The following is a 22,970-nucleotide window of genomic DNA, read 5'->3' on the forward strand; positions in this document are numbered from 1 at the left end:
TTTTGAAGACCAGTTACTGTTCTGTTTAATACGTCATATGACTCTTTCACATAATTGAGATTGAATAGTAATTGTTCTTTCGGCTTCTCAATTTCTGCCAACTTTTCATCCTTAACTGCACATTCCTTGCAAGATTCTAGACACCTTTAAGCAAGGCTTGATGATTTCCACAATCTTTTCTACTTCAATGATGTTCTCAGCTTCAACTTTTTCAGCTTCAGTCACCTTCTCAGATTCAACAATCTCCTCAGCAACAATTTTAACTTCTTCATTTTGATCAACCTCATCTTTTTGAGCAACACTTTCAGACTTCATTTTCTTTTGTCCTTTTGCAGCTCGTCTCTCCTGCAGTTTCTTTAAACGATCTGCAAAATAAAATTGAAAGCTTTCAGGAGATAGATGAGTTTTTGCAACATTAATATGCTTTTCTTCCTCATCATCACCACTGTCATCAGTTGGTGATTGATTAAAATCTATTGACTTCTCAGAACTATCATCTGAAGAACAAGTATCAGATGGTGTTTGATCAAAAACAGTTGCTCTTTCTGAATTTTCATCTGAACTTTGTGAGCTTTCATCTGATGAAACCGACTTTTCTTCTTGATCCTTCACATTAACACCAATCACTTTCACCCACTCTGTAAACAGATCTGGTTCTTTCATGATTTTAGCAATGAAAGCTTTAAAATCTCATTTCTCATCCACAAACATATCCCAGCTAAATCCTTCTGGTAGCCTCTCATCTTCTTGATTGATTAAGCATGCTTTGTTGTCGGATGAAATGTATTTATCCCAACTGAAATTTTCTTGATTCACCAAACATGCTCTCTTTGAAGAATCCTCTAAGAATTTTCTACCATGAGCCACTTGTGGTTCTTGTTGTTGTTGTTGACCGACTTGTTGATATATGGCTTTCCGGTAATAATCATCTTTTCCGAATGGATTCTTTGCTTCACTTGCTTCTCGATTTTTGCATTCCCTCTTGAAATGACCTTTCTCCCTGCATAGAAAAAACAAGTAACTTTAGATTTATCAAAACCTAAAGTAGAAACATGAGCATCCAGAAAATCATTTCTTCCTGTTATCATTTTGAATTTTTCAGCTCTTCTTAGGACACTAGCTAGACACCATTTGATGTCCATTAGCTCCCTCTCTTCAGCGTCTATCTGATCGTAATCCTCTTTTGTAAGCATAGGATTCCCGATCCTCCCTGCAACCAAACCTTCATAGGATTGCAGCACAGTTGCTAGTAATGCCATGTGATCTTTTGCAATTTCTTCAGAAAAGCTTTGACCTTCCGGAAGATTCAATGCAATGTTACACTGTATCACACACCCCTTTCCACTTTTTGTACTTTGAGAATGGAAACTTGAAGTTGAACTCTTTGGGTTAACACTTGGGTATGAAGAAAAACCACTGCTGTTGTTTGAACTTTGATCAACATTCTTAGATGAGTTTCCAGCACTAAACGCAGTTTGAATCTTCGGACTCCTTTCAATCTCTTGAACATTTCCTTTGTAGTACATTTTCACATCTTGTTAACAACTCGGATTATTCATCCTCGCAATCTTTAGCTGTTCAAGATCTTGACCCTCAATCTTCTCGATGAATTGAGAAATTGTTAAACCATCATATTCTCCGGTGTTCTTTAAGATCATCAAATATGTACCCCACTCTTTCTGAGGTAAAGCGTCAGCCAACTTGTCAACCCATTCCTCTCGATCTTTGGTTATGCTTAACATAGACATAGATCGCACTAAGTGGCAATATCTTTCAATTAATTTCTTTGTATCTTCCCCGGGAAAACTGGTGAAAAGATCAAATTCTTTCTTAAGCAGTGCCTTTTTACTCTTAATCATCTTCTCGCTTCCCTCAAATTTGGTTTTAAGAGTTTCCCAAATTGATTTTGAAGTTTTGTCATGTTGAAACAATACAAAGATGTCTTCTTTAATGGCTTGCTGAAGTAGACTGATCATCATCTTTTCAGCTTTGTACATGTCACGTTCTTTGTTATTGAATTCAGAGATCGTTTTTTCAACCTACAGATCAGTACGCGGTAGAACATACTTCTTCAAAATACACTCCCAAGATCTCAAATGGTTAGCTTGAACCCAGTTTTCAAATCTATCTTTCCATCCGTAATACTCCTCAATGCTCATTAGCTTCGGGGCTTTTTGCATTGTTCCAGTTTCGTTTTCTAAGTTCATGTTTTGAGCAATGACAGCCGGAGTAGCCGGGGATGTGGCAAACGCGTTGTAAAAATCTTCGTCAGACATTTTCAAACGGAATTAAGTTCTTCAAACAGAATTAATTCAAGCTTTCAAACGGAATTACCTGCAAACAACTTCAAACGGAATTAAGTTTCAAACGATATTAAGACTTTCAAGCGGAAATACCTAATTTCGTTTGAACTGAACAAAGTTTCAAATGGAATAACTAATTCTATACGGAATTAGTTTCTGTTTCAAACGAAATTATCTTCACACTTAATTCTGTGCAGAATTAAGCTTCAATCTCAAGCGAAATTAGTTTCAAACTGCAATTTCGTGCGGAATTATGATGCACTTTCACACGAAATTAATGATGATGTCAACATTTTTCAAACGGAATTACTTGTTTTATTAGATTTTGATTGAATTTAGGTCCAATTTTCTCAAGGCTTTGTTAAAACATGATTCCAATTAAGATATGTGAAATTCAGATCATTTTGTCCGTTAAAACTTGTTCAATTTAGAATATAAAGTGAAGAAGAGAGAAAAAGAGATGAAATCCAACTGAAAATGGTAGAACTCCTCCTCCTAAGCTCTGATACCAATTGTAGGATCGATGTCGGACCCAAACTAAGTCGTTCAGAGGCGTTCTATACACTATGAAAGGCGGAAACAGACATAATGCATGAATTCAGCTAGATCTTCACTAATTACTGTCTTTAGATTGATATAACACGATTTACAATCAGTAGACAAACCGGCAGCACTTCGGTATCACAAACTAATTCCGTATGGAATGACATAGAAGTAACCCTATATATAGCCAACTAATTCCGCATGAAACATACTTCACACGGAATTACATTTCATACGATATTACATGTTTCAAACGAAATTAACATTTACACGGAATTACAATGTAATTCCGTGCGGAATTACGAAGATCTTCATGCGAAATTAGCTCTAGTTCAAGATTCCTCGATCTTCGTGCCACGTGCAATGCAAGACTTGATACAAGACGAAGTCGACAGATGTATGCACCAACAGATCTAAAGCATGTTACTCATACCCTTTAGCCATAAAGATCACGTAAATACCTAACATCATGCGCCATTTTTGAAAACAAGAATGTTCGTTTTTCAATTTTGTGGCATTGACTATTTGAAATTTGGAGCTTTTTTTTTGAACGGCTAACAAAAATTTTTATTATTCCAACTAGCAAGAAGCTAGACACTAAATTTACAAATCAAGACGCCAAATACACCAAACGACCAACACCAAAAATAGTACTAAACACATTACAATATTACATTACCATATCAAGTTAAAGCTTTGCCAATCACTCCAGGACCAATGCGGTGACCTCGATCGATTCTTAACCCAATGATAGGCCATCGATTTGGATTCCTCCACAACCTTCGAGACACTCGGAACGGCTTGATGAAATAATACCTCGTTTCTCATCTTCCATAGACTCCAAATAACTACCTGAGAAATCGCACTGAAAACTCTCTTCCTCTTAGCATTACCTTACACCAGCATGTGGGAATCCAGGATATCCTTAAGACTGAAGGCTATCACAGGAGAAGATTTGCACCATTGGGCCACAACTAGCCATACCGATTGAACGAAATGGCAGGAAACAAACAGGTGCTCGCTGGTCTCGTCGAAATTGCCGCACAGAAGACACCTGGAGTCATTGATGAAAATATTCCTAGCTGCCAATGCTACTCTCATCGGTAACCGATCCAATAAAGCTCGCCATGAAATGATCCCAACTTTCTTGGGAAGGAATTTATTCCATGCAAACTGATAGTCAGGAACGGTTCGTGAATTAGAAGCCGATATTCGTTTAATACTCGTAACCGAGAAAGCGCCTGAATTATCCAACCTCCATATCCACTTATCCAGACCAGTAGAGGAAACGAATTCGCACAGCAGGAGCGACAATTCCAGCAGTTCATCCCTTTCATTATTAGCTAAAGACAGCCGCTTCCAGCACCAAGACAGATTGATTGATTCAGACCCCCATAGAAATTTGGAGCCTTATAAGCTGTAACACTTAACAATCATAGGATAAATAAGGAAACATATACAACAACAGATATAATGATAGGGCTATAACCTTTAAAGGAAATTTAAACTTTTTTTTTTACTAATTACCTATAAATACATTTCCCAACCGCTTATCTAGTATCTTGAAATGTAAAAATATTAAAGAGATAGTGGATGCCATGTGACATCCAGTAATTGGTTAACCAACCTCAACTAATCAGTGTCCAGAACTAGTACCGATACCGAAAATACGGATAACAAAAATCCTCAAATACGAGTATCAATTCCAAAAACGTTTGCTATTGGTCAAAGGGAGGCGGCCAACCAACCTCTCATTTAGTATCTTGAAATGTAAAAAATATTAAAGAGATAGTGGATGCCAAGTGACATCCACTAATTGGTTTACCAACCTCAACTAATCAATGCCTAGAACTAGTACCGGTACCGAAACCACAGATACGAAAACGTTCAGTATGTGGTACGGTACCGGTTTTTGTGTGTAAAATTCGGTAAAATACCGGTACCGAAAATATGAAAACGTGGTTCCCGAATCGGTACCGAAAAAAATTTGATACAAGAATTTCGGCGTCGGTACCAAGTCGATATTCTCACCCCTTGTGGATGACTAGGTTTCTTTAATTAGTTTTTTTGTTATTGCGTTTCTATGCTAGTATATACACAATTAAAATTAAAAGCAAATTCAAGTGTTAAAATGGCATGCGGTGGAGTAGTTGACGTTTGATAAAATGAAATCAAGAGACATGGGTTTGAATTTGAAGCTCAGGAAACACAGGGTGTTTCTTTTTTCTTGAAGGAATTACATTTAATATCCCTAAACTATACTCATCTTAACTAAATTTAAACTTTAAGCTACTACTTCTAGACTTTAATATAGTTACTCTATGGTTCCTAAACTTTATAAAAAAAATCTTTGACGAACGTACGTCTCGATGTAACTTTATAAAGATCATGTTATGAGCAATACGTACAAGTAAGCGAAACACAAACATACATGTTATCAAACTGAGAAATATTCGGTTTAATTAGCTTGCCCAACACAGGTGTAACCCAAAACCCAAGTGCTTAATTAGCTAGTAAGGCTTCTTGGGATATGGCATGAAATATATAAGTCACTAGCTAACCTGGTTAGGGTTATTGTTAACTAAATAAATAAGTTATGACCAAGTAAAAATAAGCAAGCAATCTTGAGGGACCAAATGTATATATTGTAAAAAATGTTATAACTAGTTAGTGGAGAATGGGAGGAACATCAAAAGAATGTCTGATATTCGACATTTCAAGGGGAGAGAGAAAACCCATTCTAGTTTTGAAGAAATTCAACAAATTGAAGGCATTTGGCTTGATGATTATGTGCATGGATTAAGATTTAGCATCATCTATCCATAACAAGCATGTGGTAAGTTATAGAAATTGATTTGGTGATTTTGCAAGTAATTGGTGTATGATAAATTCTTGAATTTGTATGAAATTTAGTATGAAGGTGTGTTAGAATCACCAAATAAAACTTTAGTTATGAACAATTTCAAGTAATTTGATGTTTTTGACATAAACCCATTTGGTGATGAGGAAGATGGCGAGATGGGTGGATCACCCATGTCCAATTGTTACGCAAATTAGATGTATTATGTAGTATGTGATGTGTACTCGTTATATAGGTTGAGTATGGTATGGAATTTGTCTGATATTTACTTGTGTTGATGAATGAAAGTGACAAGTAGGAAGAAAAGCATGAAATGCTTGTACATTATGCTTAGAAAGTAGTACGCACACCAAGTGTTTGATGAAATATCTAAATGACAATAATATGTGAAATTATATGCAAGTAATGGATAAACATGTATAGAACGTGAGAATAATGAAATTAATAGTAAACTAACATGAGAAGTGTGATTTAGATATAGTTCATGTGGATATTATGTTGAAATGATGTTGGGTTAGCTTAGTATGGGTTAAGGGGTTGTGAAAATATGAGAATGCTAGTGTGAATGGAATGGATTATGTATGTATATGTGTGTGTGTATGTATATAAGTGATCATGTAGTTGTATATGCCATTAAATACGAGTATGTAATGCGTATAATGTTAATACTATGGCCTACCATATTAAGATGGATACATGTTCATAAGTTGAAAGTGTGTAAGTAGGACAGTTGACTTTCTGAAAGTCAATAATGAATGAATAGCATGGTTAGCCTTCCGGACACAATTGTAACAGTAGAGAAGTCGTGTGTTATGTATTAGATGATCTATGTGTCGTGTATAATGATAATTGAGTTGCGTGAATGTGGAAAAAGGTGACTTTTAGTCTATGCCTTATGTATGTGGTATTTGGTTAATAAAAAGTTAAGTAATGTATGAGTGGAAAGAAATGAATGTTATTATGAATGATCATGTGTGCTAACCATAATGTTATTGTGATGACATGAAAGGATAGGAATCACATTAGCATGGACTCAAGAACGGAAGGTTAACGGGTCAAGCGGAGGCGAGGAAGCAAGCATGAACATGAATGCTTAAGGTAAGTGATTCCCGAACTAAATTTATTTATTTATAATGAGTTATGATTGCAAGAATGATGGGTAAGAAATGATAAGACAAAAGTAAGTAAGGTCGTACTGGGTAATATGTGAATTAGTTATGAATGAAAACTCTTGTTAAGTTCAAACGGGTCAAAATGTGGAAAGTAATGTGTCGGATGTGGATTTTGACTGTTGTGGTACGGAAGCCATGTAAGAATGTTAGGTAATGTTAGTATTAAGGTAAGTAGTGTTGTAGCGGGTAAAAAGTAGTTAACTTTGTCGGAAACAACTCGGTAACATCAAAAGGGTCAAAATCAAGAAAGTAAGATAAAAGTATAGGATGTTGTTGTGGGAACTTGGGGTTATGTGTTAGAATGATTTGGGGGCTTGAAATAATGTTATTTTATGTTTTGGGAAGTTCGGGATGTGCGAACGGGGGTCGAAACGTTAAAAAGAATGAAATCCGGGGTGCTGCAAGGGCAGCGTCGCCGACGCTGGGCAGCAATTAGCCGACGCCCTAAGTTGTTGTCTACGCGCCATCCGACACCAGCAGCCCGGTTTCTTCGTTTTTCTTCGATTCCGGACCCCGTAGACCCATTCCCAAGCCCCATTAAACTTCCATAATGTACCCCCAACCTTACCATAAAGTTTTGTGAGGTACGGATGGTTATAGAAATCATTTTTAAGCTCCCGGAATGTACCCGAAACTCATTAAAGAGTGTTTATGATGTACGGGTAAGAATGGGGCGTGTATGCAAGTATGTGTGGGAATGAAATAAATATGTAGGAATGTATGAATAGATTAATCGTATGTTAGTAGATGAAACCCATTAGTAAACACGAATAGAAATGAGTATACGCGTAGGTTGGTATGTATGAGACTTATATGTATAGTATTTTGTGACTAAGAATTGTTAGTATGAATATGTGAGAATCTAAGTTTTATGTAAGAGTTTGGATAGAGGGGTAGGTGTATGAAGTAGAATTTATTATACTCAAAATAGTTGGGTTAGATAATATGTATGTGTGTTATTGAACCATATGTATTCGAATGAGTGAGACTTGTATGTATGTATGGTGTAAATATATATGAGTATTAACGATGCTTACTGGGTTGCCTTTGAGAATGAAATGAAATGCAGGTACATTATTGTTGACTCATTGAAGGTTAAACACCGAGATGAAATGCTTGAATTCAGAAAGATAACCGAATGGAATGTATATGAGGATAGAACGCGGCGTGATCCTATAATTATGAATCTTAGATTATTTATAATGTCACCAAATACTAATGATGTGAATGTATATGGTGAATGCAGGTTGTAAGGAATCACGGATCATTATCACGAGGTGTAAGTGGTTGAAGATCGAGTCATAAGATAGATTGTACGGGAATGTGTGAGTATGTAATTTAGTAAACATAAGTTGTGTTTTATTTAATAAATGAGAATGAAGAATGTATTTATTGTAAAAGAGTTATTTTAAAATGGAATTTCAAGTATGTCAAGACGTTTATAAAGAAAGAAATTTTAAGGCCCGTATTTCCGTTACGTCTTTATGGTTAAAACGTGTTAGAGTCTTACAAGTTGGTATCAGAGCCCTGGTTTGAGCGAAACCAAGTACATACAGATGAGTGCTTGATCTCAAACCTATGTGCTCTTGTGACTTGGAACCTGTACAATCCAAGACTCGATCAAGACCCGAAGGTAAAATCGAATAGAAGCATGTGTATGTATGGTTATATGAAAAGACTAACTGTGTGGTGTATGTATAGCATGAATAAGAAGGACGATCTAAGGATGCGATCTAGAGCATGTGATTGGACTACTACACCCAGGTACACAATATTAATATATATGGGTACCGTCGTCGAGAAAATCTCCTCAGGGAGGGTAAATCTTAAATGAAAGACAATGATATTGTCTTGGTAAGGTTTTAAAGATGTTGCACGAACTGAAACCCACTTCTCCGGGCATAAGGTGATGATACATGAAGGCACAAAACTAGTATGTGGATTGTGCGCCTGGCCAGTACGCAAGAAGCATACGACATTCGTGAGACCATGAAAATCATCACAGGTATGTCCGGTATAATTGGGAAGTAGGTTGAAGTGTGGATGAAAGGAGTTGTAAGACTCTCAAGAAAGTGAAGGAATTCCATAAGAATGAAAGGTTTGAATCCGTAGGTGAGTACGGATAAAATATATAAGAAAGAAAAGTATGAATAAAAAGTTATCAAACTTTTTTAAAAGTGGAAAGTAAGAATGAAAAAGTTTGAATCCGTAGTTGATGTACGGATCAAACTTGTAAGCATGAAAAAAAGTATAAATAAAAAAAAATTGAATCCGTGGGTGAGTATGGGTCAAACTTTTAAAAGTGAAAAGTAAGAATGAAAAAGTTTGAATCCGTAGTTGACGTACGGATCAAACATATAGGAACGAAAAGTAAGAATGAAAAGGGCTTGAATCCGTAAGTAAATATGAACCAAACATGGGAGAGAGAAGAAGGGATTGTGTTTCTTTCCCTAACCAAGGTAAGTATAAACCTTGTAAGTAAGTGGTGTCGGTAGCCTTGTCGGGTTAAGCATAATGCTTGACTAATAGAATGCATATGTAAGTGTATATATGAACACGTGTGGGATAAGTTGTAGCTAATTGATAAAATGTATATGTAGTTTGACTTTCTGAAAAGTCAACCGAAATTGAGTTAATAATCACAATGCGAGTGTAATGAAATAGCATGAGAAGTATGATACATGAAGCTAGTATAATTATTCGGCAAGAGGAATTTTACTAAAAGAAATACATATTTAAGAAAGTTACGTGTTAGCATGGTAATAATCTAATCATGAGAATTGGGGCGAATGACGGGCTAAGACCCGGGTGAATGGCTTAAGTATTGATGGGAAAGGAAAGCTTTTGCAATAAATACTAAAATTATGAAATGACATTTTGTTAGTATGTTCGAACTGAAAATAAGTACAACGCGTACTCCAACATTTATAAACAATAAGTAATAAGTGGCGGTTAACTTTGAAAAGTCAAATAGTAAAATTTAAGGTTTAAATTAACTAAGTTAATTTTACTAACTTTATTATCTAACGAGACTAACTAAATATTATTAAATTAACTTCTAAATAGTAAAATTTATTTAATTAATTAAACTAAATAAATTAGAATAGTTAAATAACCATATTTATGAACGAAATAAATAAATAAGAAGAACCTTTAACGATTATTCCTTCACGAAACTTCCGAATCTCATTAGTTTAAGATTTTAACTAGTTTAACGAGTGCCAAGTGCCGATAAGTATAGAATCAAGAATCCTTGAATAATATTCATTCAAAAGGCGTATTATTCACAAGTTTCACGTATTTGCAAGATTAGCACAAAGTTTCCAAGAACTACGAGTATGCAACGAATGTTTCACGAAATTAAATGTATGAACGTGTATAAGGTACGTATAACACGAAATCAAAGAATTACGAGTTTTATTTATGAATCAAGTCTCCGATTTACAACAATTTCAATGAAAGAACGACTATAAGAAACACAAGACTTCTAAAAATAGAAATACAAACAAGACCTTCTAAATATGGAAAGCACGAAGAAGCAGGGCGTTACAATATCCCCTCCTTTAGGGAATTTCATCCCGAAATTTAGGAAGAAGTAGCGAAAAGATATGGATACTTCATCTTCATTTCACTATTGAGTTCCCAAGTAAATTCAGCGCCAAGTTTTCCTTCCCATCGAACCTTAACGATAGGAATTTTACTGCGCCTCAATAACTTGACTCCTTGATCCATGATTTCGACGGGTTTTTCCATAAAATGTAACGTCTCGTTGACTTGGAGGTTCTTGAGTGGAACTTGAAGTCCTTCGTCAGCTAGACACTTCTTTAGATTGGATACGTGAAAGACAGTGTGCACATTGTTGAGTTCTTCAGGCAGGTCCAGTCTATACGCAACCTTGCCAATCCTTTCGAGGATCTTGAAAGGACCAACGTAGCGAGGTGCGAGTTTCCCTTTCTTGCCAAATCGAACCAAGCCTTTCCAAGGGGATACCTTGAGAAGTACGAAATCACCTGTCTCGAATTCCAAGGGTTTGCGACGCTTGTCGGCGTAACTCTTTTGTCGGCTTCTGGCTTTCAGTAAGTTATCTCGAACCTGTAAAATCTTGTCAGTTGCTTCTTGTATAAGCTCGGGACCAGTGAATTGAGATTCACCAACCTCGTGCCAACAAATAGGCGAACGGCACTTGCGACCATACAATGCTTCGAAAGGTGCCATTTGAATACTCACATGATAACTATTGTTGTACGAGAATTCGATCAAAGGCAAGTGTGAATCCCAGTTGCCACCAAAATATATTATGCATGAATGAAGCATATCCTCCAATGTTTGGATAGTACGCTCGGTTTTGACCGTCTATATGAGGATGAAAAGCAGTGATAAGGTTTAGAACAGTACCCATAGCAGATTGAAAAGTTTGCCAAAGACGGGACGTAAAACGAGCATCACGATCGGAAATGATGTCAATGGGGATACCATGACGACAGATGATCTCATCAGTGTAGATTCTAGCCAATTTCTCGACTTTGAAATCCTCACGAATGGGAAGAAAATGAGCTGATTTGGTCAATCGATCAACGATCACCCAAATACTGTCATGACCAGAAGAGGTACGAGGGAGCTTAGTGATAAAATCCATGGCAATGCTCTCCGATTTCCAGACAGGAATCTCTGGTTGTTCGTGTAAGCCAGAGGGACGTTGATGTTCAGCTTTTACCTTGGAACAAGTGAGACATTTCGCAACGTAAGAGGCGATATCCCTCTTCATTCCAGGCCACCAGTAAGACGTACGCATATCTTGGTGCATCTTGTCAGCGCCAAGATGAACGAAATATTTCGATTTGTGTGCCTCCTTCATCAGAAAGTCTCGAAGGTTTTCACGATTAGGAATCTAGATACAATTGTGATGGTATAGAACACCACCGGATTTAGACATGAGATCTTGCTCCATAGCGCCTCGTATCTCGACAGTGAGATTGCCTTCGTTAACAGAGGCGTATTGGGCTTCACGAATACGGTTCAGAAGGTCGTTAACGAGTTGGAGACAACGAATACTCTTCACATGAGTTTTACGACTAAGAGCGTCGGCTACTACATTCGCCTTACCAGGGTGGTAGCGAATTTCGCAGTCGTAGTCGTTTAACAATTCAACCCAACGACGTTGACGCTTGTTTAGTTCCTTTTGATCGAAGATATGTTGAAGCCTCTTATGATCGGTGAAGACCACACACTTAGTACCATAAAGGTAGTGTCGCCAAATCTTCAACGCAAAAACAACTGCGCCAAGTTCAAGGTCGTGAGTAGTGTAGTTTTTCTCATGTATTTTGAGTTGTCTCGATGCGTAAGCGATAACCTTCTCGCGTTGCATAAGGACACAACCAAGTCCAAGGTTTGAAGCATCGCAATACACGACGAAGTCGTCGCTACCATTGGGAAGCGCGAGAATAGGAGCATTACAAAGCATCTCCTTGAGCGTTTGAAAAGATTCCTTTTGTTCGGGACCCCAAACAAAAGGTTTCTCTTTTTGAGTCAAAGAGGTCAAAGGGACAGCGATCTTCGAGAAGTTAGAGATAAAGCGACGATAATAACTAGCAAGACCATGGAAGGAATGAATTTCAGACGGAGATTTAGGTGCGATCTAGTTCTTCACAACTTCGATTTTAGCGGGGTCAACATGAATACCAAGTTCATTGACAGTATGACCAAGGAATTGAACCTCTTTTAACCAAAATTCGCACTTGGAGAATTTGGTGTATAGACGTTCAGTACGAAGAAGTTGAAGGATAAGACACAAGTGTTGCTCATGCTCTCTTCGTGTCTTGGAATAAATGAGGATATCGTCGATGAAGACGATCACGAAACGGTCCAAGTACGCTTTGCAAACGCGGTTCATCAAATCCATGAAGACAGCAGGTGCGTTGGTCAAGCCAAATGGCATAACTACGAACTCTTAATGACTATAACGCGTACAAAAAGCGGTTTTAAGTACATCTTCTTCAAGGACTCGAAGTTTATGGTACCCAGAACGAAGATCGATCTTTAAAAAGCAGGTCGCGCCTTGCAATTGATCGAAGAGGTCGTCAATGCGGGGACGTGGGTATCGGTTCTTGAAAGTAAGCTTGTTAAGCTCACGATAGTCAATAAACATTCGGAATGACCCATCTGTCTTCTTGACGAACAGAACGGGAGCGCCCCAAGGAGAAGTACTAGGGCGTATAAAGCCTTTATCAAGAAGCTCTTGAAGTTGACTCGAGAGCTCTTGCATCTCAGAAGGTGCTAAACGGTAAGGAGACTTAGCGACAGGCGTAGCGCCAGGCACTAAATCGATGCGAAAGTCAATAGAACAGGCAGGAGGCGGACCCAAGACGATCGCCAGGAAACACATCGGGGAAATCACGTACGACGGGAATGTCGCTTATGCTTGGGCCTTTGTCCTTCTTTTCCACACTGTGGGCGAGAAATGCGAAGGTACCCTTGCGCAAGCATTTGTTCGCTTGGATACACGACATAAGCTTAAGACCTTGAGAAGGTTTTTTGCCATAGATGTGTAGGAAATCACCGTTTGGAAGAGGAAGACGAATAAACTTCTCAAAACAGACAACTTCAGCACGAACTCGCCTAAGCCAGTCCATACCTACTATGACGTCGAAACTACCCATTTGCATAGGTATAAGATTGATTGAGAACGTATGATCGTTAAGGATCAAAGAACAATTGGAAAGGACGGAATCGACAGCGACGGTTTTACCATCAGCGACTTCGACTGTGAAAGATCGAATTCTAACGACACAAGGATCAAAGAACTTAGAGCGTTTACACTTAAGCAAAGATTCGAATTCTAATGACACAAAACTCTTATCGGCGCCAGTATAAAACAGACAAGAAGCATAAACATGGTTCACAAGGAACGTACCAGTAATGACGTCGTTCGCGTTTTGAGCCAGAGCAATAGTGAGAAGAAAGGCTCTGCCTCGAGCGGTTTGTTGAGCATGTTGCTGCTGTTGCTGTTGCGGTGGTTGTTGCTGTTGTTGTTGTTGAGGCTGGTTTCGTTGGGGACAGACGTTAGTCATATGGTTGGGATCACCACACTTGAAACACGCTCGCACATGAATGACTTGGTTTTGAGCTTGGTTGGGGACAGGGTTTCGAGCTACCACAACTTGGTTTTGATTGGCCATAGGCGATACGCGACAGTTTTGAGAAAAGTTCCCATATAGATTACAGTTGGCGCACTTGCGGCACAGAACGTTGGGAGGGTGATCGTATTAGCATTGGCCACACTTGGGTTGTGTCCCCGTGTAACCTTTACGAGGAGGTTCAATGTTAGAAACAACAGGCGTGACTTGTAAGGGTTGAGGGTTTGGCGGAGTGACGACCGCATAATTTTGGCTTGAAGCCTTCCGCTTCTTGCCTCGGTTTTTCTTGGTGGATAAGGAGGGTTCAACAGCGGGTTCAACGGTGCCTTGATGGTGGTTTTCAGCGGGGCTTTTTTGGCATTTCTACGCATGATGTGGCTGCTATTCAAACAGGCGGCCAAACGAAAGGTTTCCTCAATAGTTGCTGGGCTAGCAGCCTCTACGAGGTTCATGAACGAATCGGGTAAACAGTGGATGTATTTGTTGATGCCTTTTTCAGGTATACCAACTTGGCTAGGACACAGGATGCTAAGTTGTTTGAAACGGAGGGTTAAACTGTCATTGTCGTCATCCACTTGCTTAAGGTGCCAAAATTCGCTTTCCAGTTTTCTCAGCTCGTGCGGCAGACAAAATTCCTCCTTCATAATCTTCTTCAATTCAGCCCATGGCAAAGCGTGGGCGGCGTCCTCACCTCTTGTGCTCCGTTCAGAGGTCCACCATTCAAGCGCCCTTGATCGGAACACCCCTGTAGCATTTTGGGTGCGCAATTCCTCAGGACAACCACTCTAACGAAAAGTGATCTCCATGGCGTCGAACCAAGTGAGTAGTGCGGTAGCACCATCCTTTCCAGTGAATTCCAATGGTTTGCAAGCCATGAATTTCTTGAAAAGAAAAGGTGTCCTTGGCTTCTCCACCTTGGAGTCCACAGAGCATGAGGTGAATCGGGGTTGGTTTGAATGCGGATAACGATGTCGGGTATAACTCGAGCCATTTGATCGGCCATTTGTTTAGCAATGAGGCCTACGAGTTCCTTTTTGGAGATGGAACCTGCGCGAGAACCCTTCTTGGACTTGGGCTTTTCGGAGGAACTTGAGGAAGGCATCTAGAAGTTGAAAGAAAAGAAAAGGATGAGACTTGATCATAAATTTTAAAACAAAGTTTTTGCATGTAAAAGCATGTAAGTGTTCAAGTGTCACGTATAATTCACATAAGCATAAGGTTGCAACATGTAATCACAAGTATAATCACGTAAGAATGCGTAAGAAGGAGTATAAATTTAGTTTGTTCATGATATTTATTATTGTTTTTGATTGCGCAAGACGTGCGAAATTGTAACACCTTGAAAATTCCTGTCCAACGAGATAAAGACACGTGTCATGTGGGACAAATGTGTCAGAAACCGGGTCAAATATAGAGATGCGTGGTAGGATTTTAAGAGGGCGTCATGTTATCAAAATACCTCTGAACGACCCAAGGGCGACATGTTATTAAAACACCTCTGAGCGACCCGAATTTATAAATCCCAAGATCCATAAATTATTTGATAAACATCTTATATATTTTTACCGGTTAATTCTAAATAAACAAAACTCCATCCTTTGTAAGGAAGTTGGATTATTAATAAGTATTACTACAATAAGTTCTGATTTTAAATCCTAATCTAGTGTGAAAGGGGAGTTGATGAAAATTCAAGCTTTCCTTGTAACTTCTGTCAATTTGCAAGTCCCACAAGAATCCAAGTTAAAAAGGGGGACATGTAAGAACCATGCAAGCATGCAATGGCTGATCAGATGGTCCCACAACTGAAAAAGATGGCTTGGATTCGGGTTTGTTGATTGCATGGTCAAGACTTGGAAAGTTTACAAATTTTTGTCCTCTGACCATCGGTTACGGACCGCAAGGCCCTTGGCTTACGATCCGTAAGGAGGATACCTGGGCGTGTTCAGAAAAGGTCATTTACGGACCGCAACAATCTGAGCTTACGGTCCGCAAAGATTGCATACGGACCGCAAGAGTTTATGCTTACGGTCTGTAAGCCTGTCGCTGGCAGCAGGATTTGGACAGCTGCCTGTTCAGCCTGTTACACCGACTTAGAAAGGTGGTTTTCGAAACAATGGCCTTGCTAGGCAGTATTTAGCCCTCTAGGGACATCTGGGATGATCTTGTAACTATCCTAGACTACCTTGGCATGATCTTGAGCCTCTTGGTTCACTATAAAAGGGACTTGAGCGGTGAACATTTGGACTTGCTCATTCACATTACACTCAAGGCACTCTTGGAGCTTCTCTGGACATCAACCAAGATTCCCTTAAGCCTCTAATCCTTCTTAGGACTCTTGTAAGTGTCCTTAACTTCATTTAATTCATTTTAAGCATTGTAATTAGCTAAAAGTCAAACCGTCGTAATTAAGGTTTGACTTCGTGATTAATTAAAATGTGCTCTGTCAAATCACGAATTAAAAGTACCTTTAAGTAGGTAATTATGTGGGTAACAAACCCCTAAAAGGGTATTTCCAGGTTCCCACTCTAACTATGCTAATTGTCGAGTCAAAGCTTATCATAAAAAAGCCAACAGAAAGGTTATTTGCAAATTAATACATAATTAGCAATGTAGGTTACATGCAACCTGTTTGATCATTAAAATAAATTGGTAATTAATGTAAGAACATGTTCCAACATGTTCAACTCGACAATTTTCAGTTTAGGTTCGGTTTGGAACCGAAGGTCGCAAAGTTTGACTTCTTCTTTGACTTTCAGTTCTGACCCGTTTAAGCCAAGATTAGGACTGCCTTAGAGCTTCTTTTGAACCTATTTACATGTTAGTATAACTCTCTGAGATTATACAACTTGGTTCATTAGATATCCTATTCACATGCATGTTTCCGTTAATTGCTTATATGTTGACCATTATGCCCATTTGACCTTAAAACGTGATTTTTGAAAATGTAAAAGGGTAAGCACCTTAGCTACTGATTTATAAACTTGTACCCAAAATTTGAAGTCAGTTTGAAGTCTAGATTAAGAGTTATGCTCAATAGCGTAATTAAGAGCTTCTTTAATAATTAAATGGCGTAAATTATGTATAGCCTATCAAAACCCAAATTTTTATACCAAACTTTTTACCCATTGTTATAAAATAATATTTTGGGATTTTTGGTGATTTTTTAGGCTGAACATAACTTAGTATTCTAGGATTAATTCGGTTTATGCCGGTTTTGCCCTTTTTAGCCATAAAATGAGTTTTACAAATCCTTTTGACCTCAAACCAATTTCTACTGATTTTTTATGATAAATAAATTATTTTGAGCCTTCTGGAATATTAAAAATATCAGCTTTTTACAGAAAACCCGGAAATGGCTCCAAATCGCCTTTTAGGCATTTTTAACGCATAAGTGTGCACTAGAACCTTATTAAGCTTAAGGGTTTGAACCTACTGATGTAATTAGTGAATTTTTATATTTTAAACAGTATTAAGCTTAAGCTTAAGGGTTTGATCAGGTAAATACGTTTAACTTATTTTCCCTATACGGGCTTGGGTACGGTATATAAAATACCGCTTGGTCGGGGAATGGACCTTAACCGGTCTTGGTTATGTGCAGTCAAATTAACCCGTTTGAAAATGTTGTTTTGTTTGTTTAACGCCTTTGGGGGCTTAATGACCATGTCCCGGATATCCTTGGCATCATTCAAAGAATGGCCACGACCTTAGCACTCGGGTGTAGGCGTACACCCGTAGTGTTGTACAACATGTATAATCGTCGGTACGAGAGAAGTCTCGCGGCGGAATTATATTAAGTGATGTGTCTATTAATCTTTAACCCGGCATGACCCGGGCTACCGAACGCAGAACGAACATGTAATTCTTTTACAAGATTATTAAGCAAATAATTATCCCAAGTTATAAAAAGTTTTATGCCACGAGCATTTAAATCAATTTTAAACATTTTCAAAATGAGTCAGTTAAATTGTATTTACCCGTGTAGACTGACGTATTTTCCAAAAAGACTAAGTGCAGGTACTACGCGTAATAGGCTGGTCACTCCTTAAGCATCCATAGAAGTCTCGCAAGCTTAGGATGCATGAAGTCTGTTGAGATGAAGTTTCCTTATTATTTGATTCTGCCTGTGGATTCTATTTCGACATTTTGTGATACTCGAATATTACAATAATTTAAGTTGAAATGAATCTATCTTTGCTTCCGCTGTGCATTATAATTTGTGTTGTTTGACTATGATGATATCAACTACATCACGTTAATCCCCCACTGGGCCCACCGGTGACACGTGGAAATTAGGGGTGTGACAGGTTGGTATCAGAGCCAACACTGAGTGAATTAAACACTAGCCTTTTGTGTTTAGTCTCAGTGCACGAATTGCACATCCTTCGAGTTCCAAGTCTAGACAAAGAACATAGGACAAACTCTGTTTTGTTTTGTTTTTGGGTCTTATTATTATATGTTGTTGTTGTTATCTAAAACTTGTATGCAGGTCAACATGCCACCAAGATTTCTTCGCGGTCGAGGCAAAGGACCAGTCATGGGTCACGATCACGAAGCCGGGCCTTCGCACCGGCGTACCCCGTCCATCACCATGAGCACTAGTCCACAAGAGCCGTGGAGGCTCTATGTTGAACCCGGGAGACGGTCAGTTTCCCTCAGCTCTTCACCTTCTTACCAGCACTCCTTTGGGCCCCAATCGGAAAATGAGCCCAACGAGCAACCACCCTCTTTCATACCTTTGCAGAGATCCAACTCTCACCACTCCTTTGGTGACCCAACCCCAGTTTTCCAAAGCCGATTCAACCTGGCCAACATTTTTCCAGAACCCGGGGGTTTTAACCCACTCGGACCGGAAGACCACTTCTCTGGGGAAAATGACATGGACGAGGATACTGATCCAATGGAGCCTGCTACAGGAACGCCGAACCACCCCATCGAAATCTCGGATGGGTCATATTTCCACGGATCACCGTACCGCGGTCCGGATAGTTATCAAGAAAGGTTCAAGCAGTGGGACTGGTACTTCACGCCCTCTGAGCACTCGTCCCCGTATCAGCAACAGCAGCAGCAAGATCCTTCTGAGGATCAACGATTTGTGGCAGTCACTCCGCCACCACCACCACCAGTGGAACAGCAGCCGCCTCCGGAGCCACCGAGGCGGAGGAGGTCGAACGCACGGATGTCCGTGCGAGGGGGTGTCCGCATCAGCACACCCCAACCATCAAGTGGCAGCCATTATCCGCCACTTCAAGAGGAAGAGGAAGAACCACAAATGGGAGGTCCATCAAACCCCATACCAGAAGTCAACTCAGTGCCTGTGGCACCTCCGCCGGGTTTTGACAACCCAATCCCTGCCTATGCCAGTTCCGCGGCATACAACCCGTTTGAAATGCCGGGCCACAACAGCTTTAACTATGCCAACGTGGACCCATATCAGGAGGCTTGGGATTACAACGCTCGACACCCTGAAGGGCCCTATGGTGGTCCTTGGACTACCGGGTACCCTCCATATGTGTTCCAGCAGCCACCACCTCCTCAGCCGATGTACCAGCCGCCACAGCCACAGCTTATTCCGCCAGAGCGTCAGCAGGAGGTCCTTGAGAGACTGGACCGTTGTGAACGGGAAATCCAAACTGAGCACAGACACAACAGAGGTTTCTTCAAAGGACTATCAGATTTGATCAAAGGAAAGTCCAAAAGGAGGGACCATTGAAGATCTTAGTATTTTAGTTGTAATCAGTCCCTGCGTGGACTTGTTGTTTCTGTATTCAGCTCCTGCGCGAGCTTGTCTTTTTGTATTCTGCCCCTGCATGGGTATGTCTTTCAGTTGACCCCTGCGTGGGTTTGTTGTTTGTTAGAGTGTTTATTTGTTTGTTGTGTTTCGCCCCTGCGTGGGCATGTTGTTTGTAGAAGTCCCGTTTAGGGAAAGTATTGTACTGTTACATCTTTATTAATGAAATGTTGCATTTAAATTTTCATGATTATTACTATAAATAAGTATATGAATAAACTTACAACAAAAAGGTAAAAATGAAAATAACATTTCCTAAAATAAAGAAGACCTACCATTAATTTAAAATGGCAAAATCTAAAAAGGGGCAAGACCTAGCCACGTGTCATTTTAAGACAAGGCCAAGATGGTATCTCCATAATTAGATTCAGGTCCATAATTAACGTCTCAACTTAGGATTGATCTGCGTTATAAAGAGAATCTAAGGGGTAAAGCCTAGCCACGTGTCGTCGCAGACATGGCCAAGATGGTAGAACCTGTCTAGAAGATTCCAAATTCTGTTAACATCTGTAAGTATGTTAACATATTGGTCAAATTGTGACCCAGTAAAAGTCACATAGGCCATCATTGAAAATTGGGTTAATTTAAAATTCCCTGTAAGTAAATGTCCATTCCTTGAGAATAAAGTGCCTACGGGTAATAATTAGTGTCCTAGGGACTAAGAGACAGTTTGAGTATGCAATTCACTGTCTAGAATAAGGTAATGAACTGTGATTCAGACCCTAATACCTTGATTCTGTAAGAATCCGGGTTATAAATTAACACTGTCCTTGTGACTAAGTTATATGTTAATTCTTAACTATAATATAGGATTACAATACAGATCCTGAATTAATATTTGATTAATAAATTAACCTGCAATGGCTATTTAAAACCATGGTTAATAAAATACATAAAATACTGTATTACCTGTTAAATAAAACCTTGCCCATTATTGTTATATGTAGCATTTGAAGCTACATGGCGGGGTCGGATGAAATGAATAGTCGTCCGGTGGAAAACCACGATAATGCAAAGATACAGTTAACTGGTGCGGAGTTGAAAGCACTGGTAGATGATGCGGTTACAAAGGCATTAGAAAGACAGTACAGTGAGTACAGTGGGACCCATAGTAGGACCCTGTCTACACCGCATAATAAGTCTAAGACTCATTCGGAGTCTCACAGCAAGCCACCTTCTGTCCAACCCAGGTCTAAAAAGGAGGAATCTAAGAAGGAGGATGATAGACATTCTTCGAATGAGAATGGTGATCATTCCTAGAAGATCGTGCTTTATGATGCCCCACGTGCCAAGGGTTGCACGTATAAATACTTTGTGTCTTGTAAACCCCAGGATTTCACTGGGGAGAAGGGGGCAGTGGACTGTATGACTTGGCTTGATGAAATGGAGACAGTAGTAGATATAAGTGGCTGTGCTGAAAGAGATATTGTGAAGTTTGTGACACAATCTTTCAAAGGTGATGCACTTCAATGGTGGAAGTCGCTGATTCAAGCCACCGGGAAGATACCTCTTTACAACATGTCTTGGGAACAATTTGTTGCCCTAATCAAGGAGAATTACTGTCCCCAACACGAGGTGGAAAGGATAGAATCTGATTTTCTGTCCTTAGTCATGAAGAACCTGGACTGCCAGGCGTACCTCACAACCTTCAACACCTTGTCAAGGCTAGTTCCCTATCTTGTAACACCTGAACCGAAGAGGATAGCCCGTTTCATTGGGGGTCTGGCCCCAGAAATTAAAGCGAGCGTCAAGGCCTCTCGGCCCACTACGTTTCGATGAGTAGCTGATATATCTCTGTCCCTTACGCAAGACGCAGTTAGACAGAGATCCCTTAGAGCTGCAGATGCCAAAAAACGAAAACGCGAAGATGATGGTTCGCGACGCTCAGATAAAAAGCGAAAGGGCAATGACGACCACAAGAAAGGGTCGGGATCCAGGAAGGGGGATCAACAGTCGAGTGAAAAGCCTAGGTGCAAAGTTTGTAAGAAGCACCATTTCGGGAAATGCAGGCAGGAGTCTAGATCCCAATCTCAGCAGAAACTATGTGGGATTTGCAAGTCCCCGGATCATAAGGCATTAGATTGCAAGAAACTTAAGGATGCCACCTGCTACAATTGTAATGAGAAGGGACATATTAGATCCAACTGCCCGAAGCTTGCCAAGAAAACAGAAGAAGGAAAGAAGACCAATGCAAGGGTCTTCCGCATGGATGCAAAGGAAGCTATTCAGGATGATAATGTCATAACAGGTACTTTTCTCATTAATGATGTCTACGCAAGGGTATTGTTTGACTCTGGGGCGGATAGATCCTTTGTAGATAATATGTTCTGTGAACTGTTGAAATTACCTGTTAAAACCCTAAGTATGAAATATGAAGTGGAATTAGCTGATGGAACAATAGAAATAGTTTCGACTGTGTTAGATGGATGTGTCCTATCCATTAGGAACCACTCTTTTCCTTTGTCCTTGTTACCCTTTAAGCTATCAGGCTTTGATGTAGTAATAGGAATGGATTGGTTATCGCGTAACCAAGCCCAGATAGTGTGCAACAAGAAGCAGGTAGTAATCAAGACCCCATCTGGTGAGCCACTCACTATTCAGGGAGATACTCAACACGGATTGTCAGAGCAAGTGGCCATGCTTAAGGCATCCGGATGCACGAGAAAGGGTTGTGTCATTTATATGGCACATGTAACCATTGACGAGAAGAAGCCCAGGATCGAAGACATACCAGTCATTTCTGACTATCCCGAGGTTTTTCCGGAGGAACTACCTGGTTTGCCACCAGATAGGCAGGTGGAATTCAAGATTGACATCATCCCCGGAGCTGCACCAGTAGCCAGAGCACCATATAGATTAGCACCAACGGAGATGGAGGAATTAAGGACACAGCTAGATGATTTACTAGCTAAAGGTTTTATTAGACCTAGTTCATCTCCATGGGGAGCGCCAATTCTGTTTGTTAAAAAGAAGGATGGATCAATGCGTCTATGCATTGATTACCGTGAGCTAAACAAGGTTACTATCAAGAACAGATATCCTTTGCCTAGAATCGATGATCTGTTCGACCAGCTACAGGGAGCGAGTTACTTTTCTAAGATAGATCTCAGGTCAGGCTATCATCAATTAAAAGTCAAGGAGGAGGACGTACATAAGACCGCGTTTAGGACT

This window comes from Helianthus annuus, chromosome 2, assembly GCF_002127325.2.
Source record: "Helianthus annuus cultivar XRQ/B chromosome 2, HanXRQr2.0-SUNRISE, whole genome shotgun sequence".
In the NCBI taxonomy this organism is placed as follows: domain Eukaryota; kingdom Viridiplantae; phylum Streptophyta; class Magnoliopsida; order Asterales; family Asteraceae; genus Helianthus; species Helianthus annuus.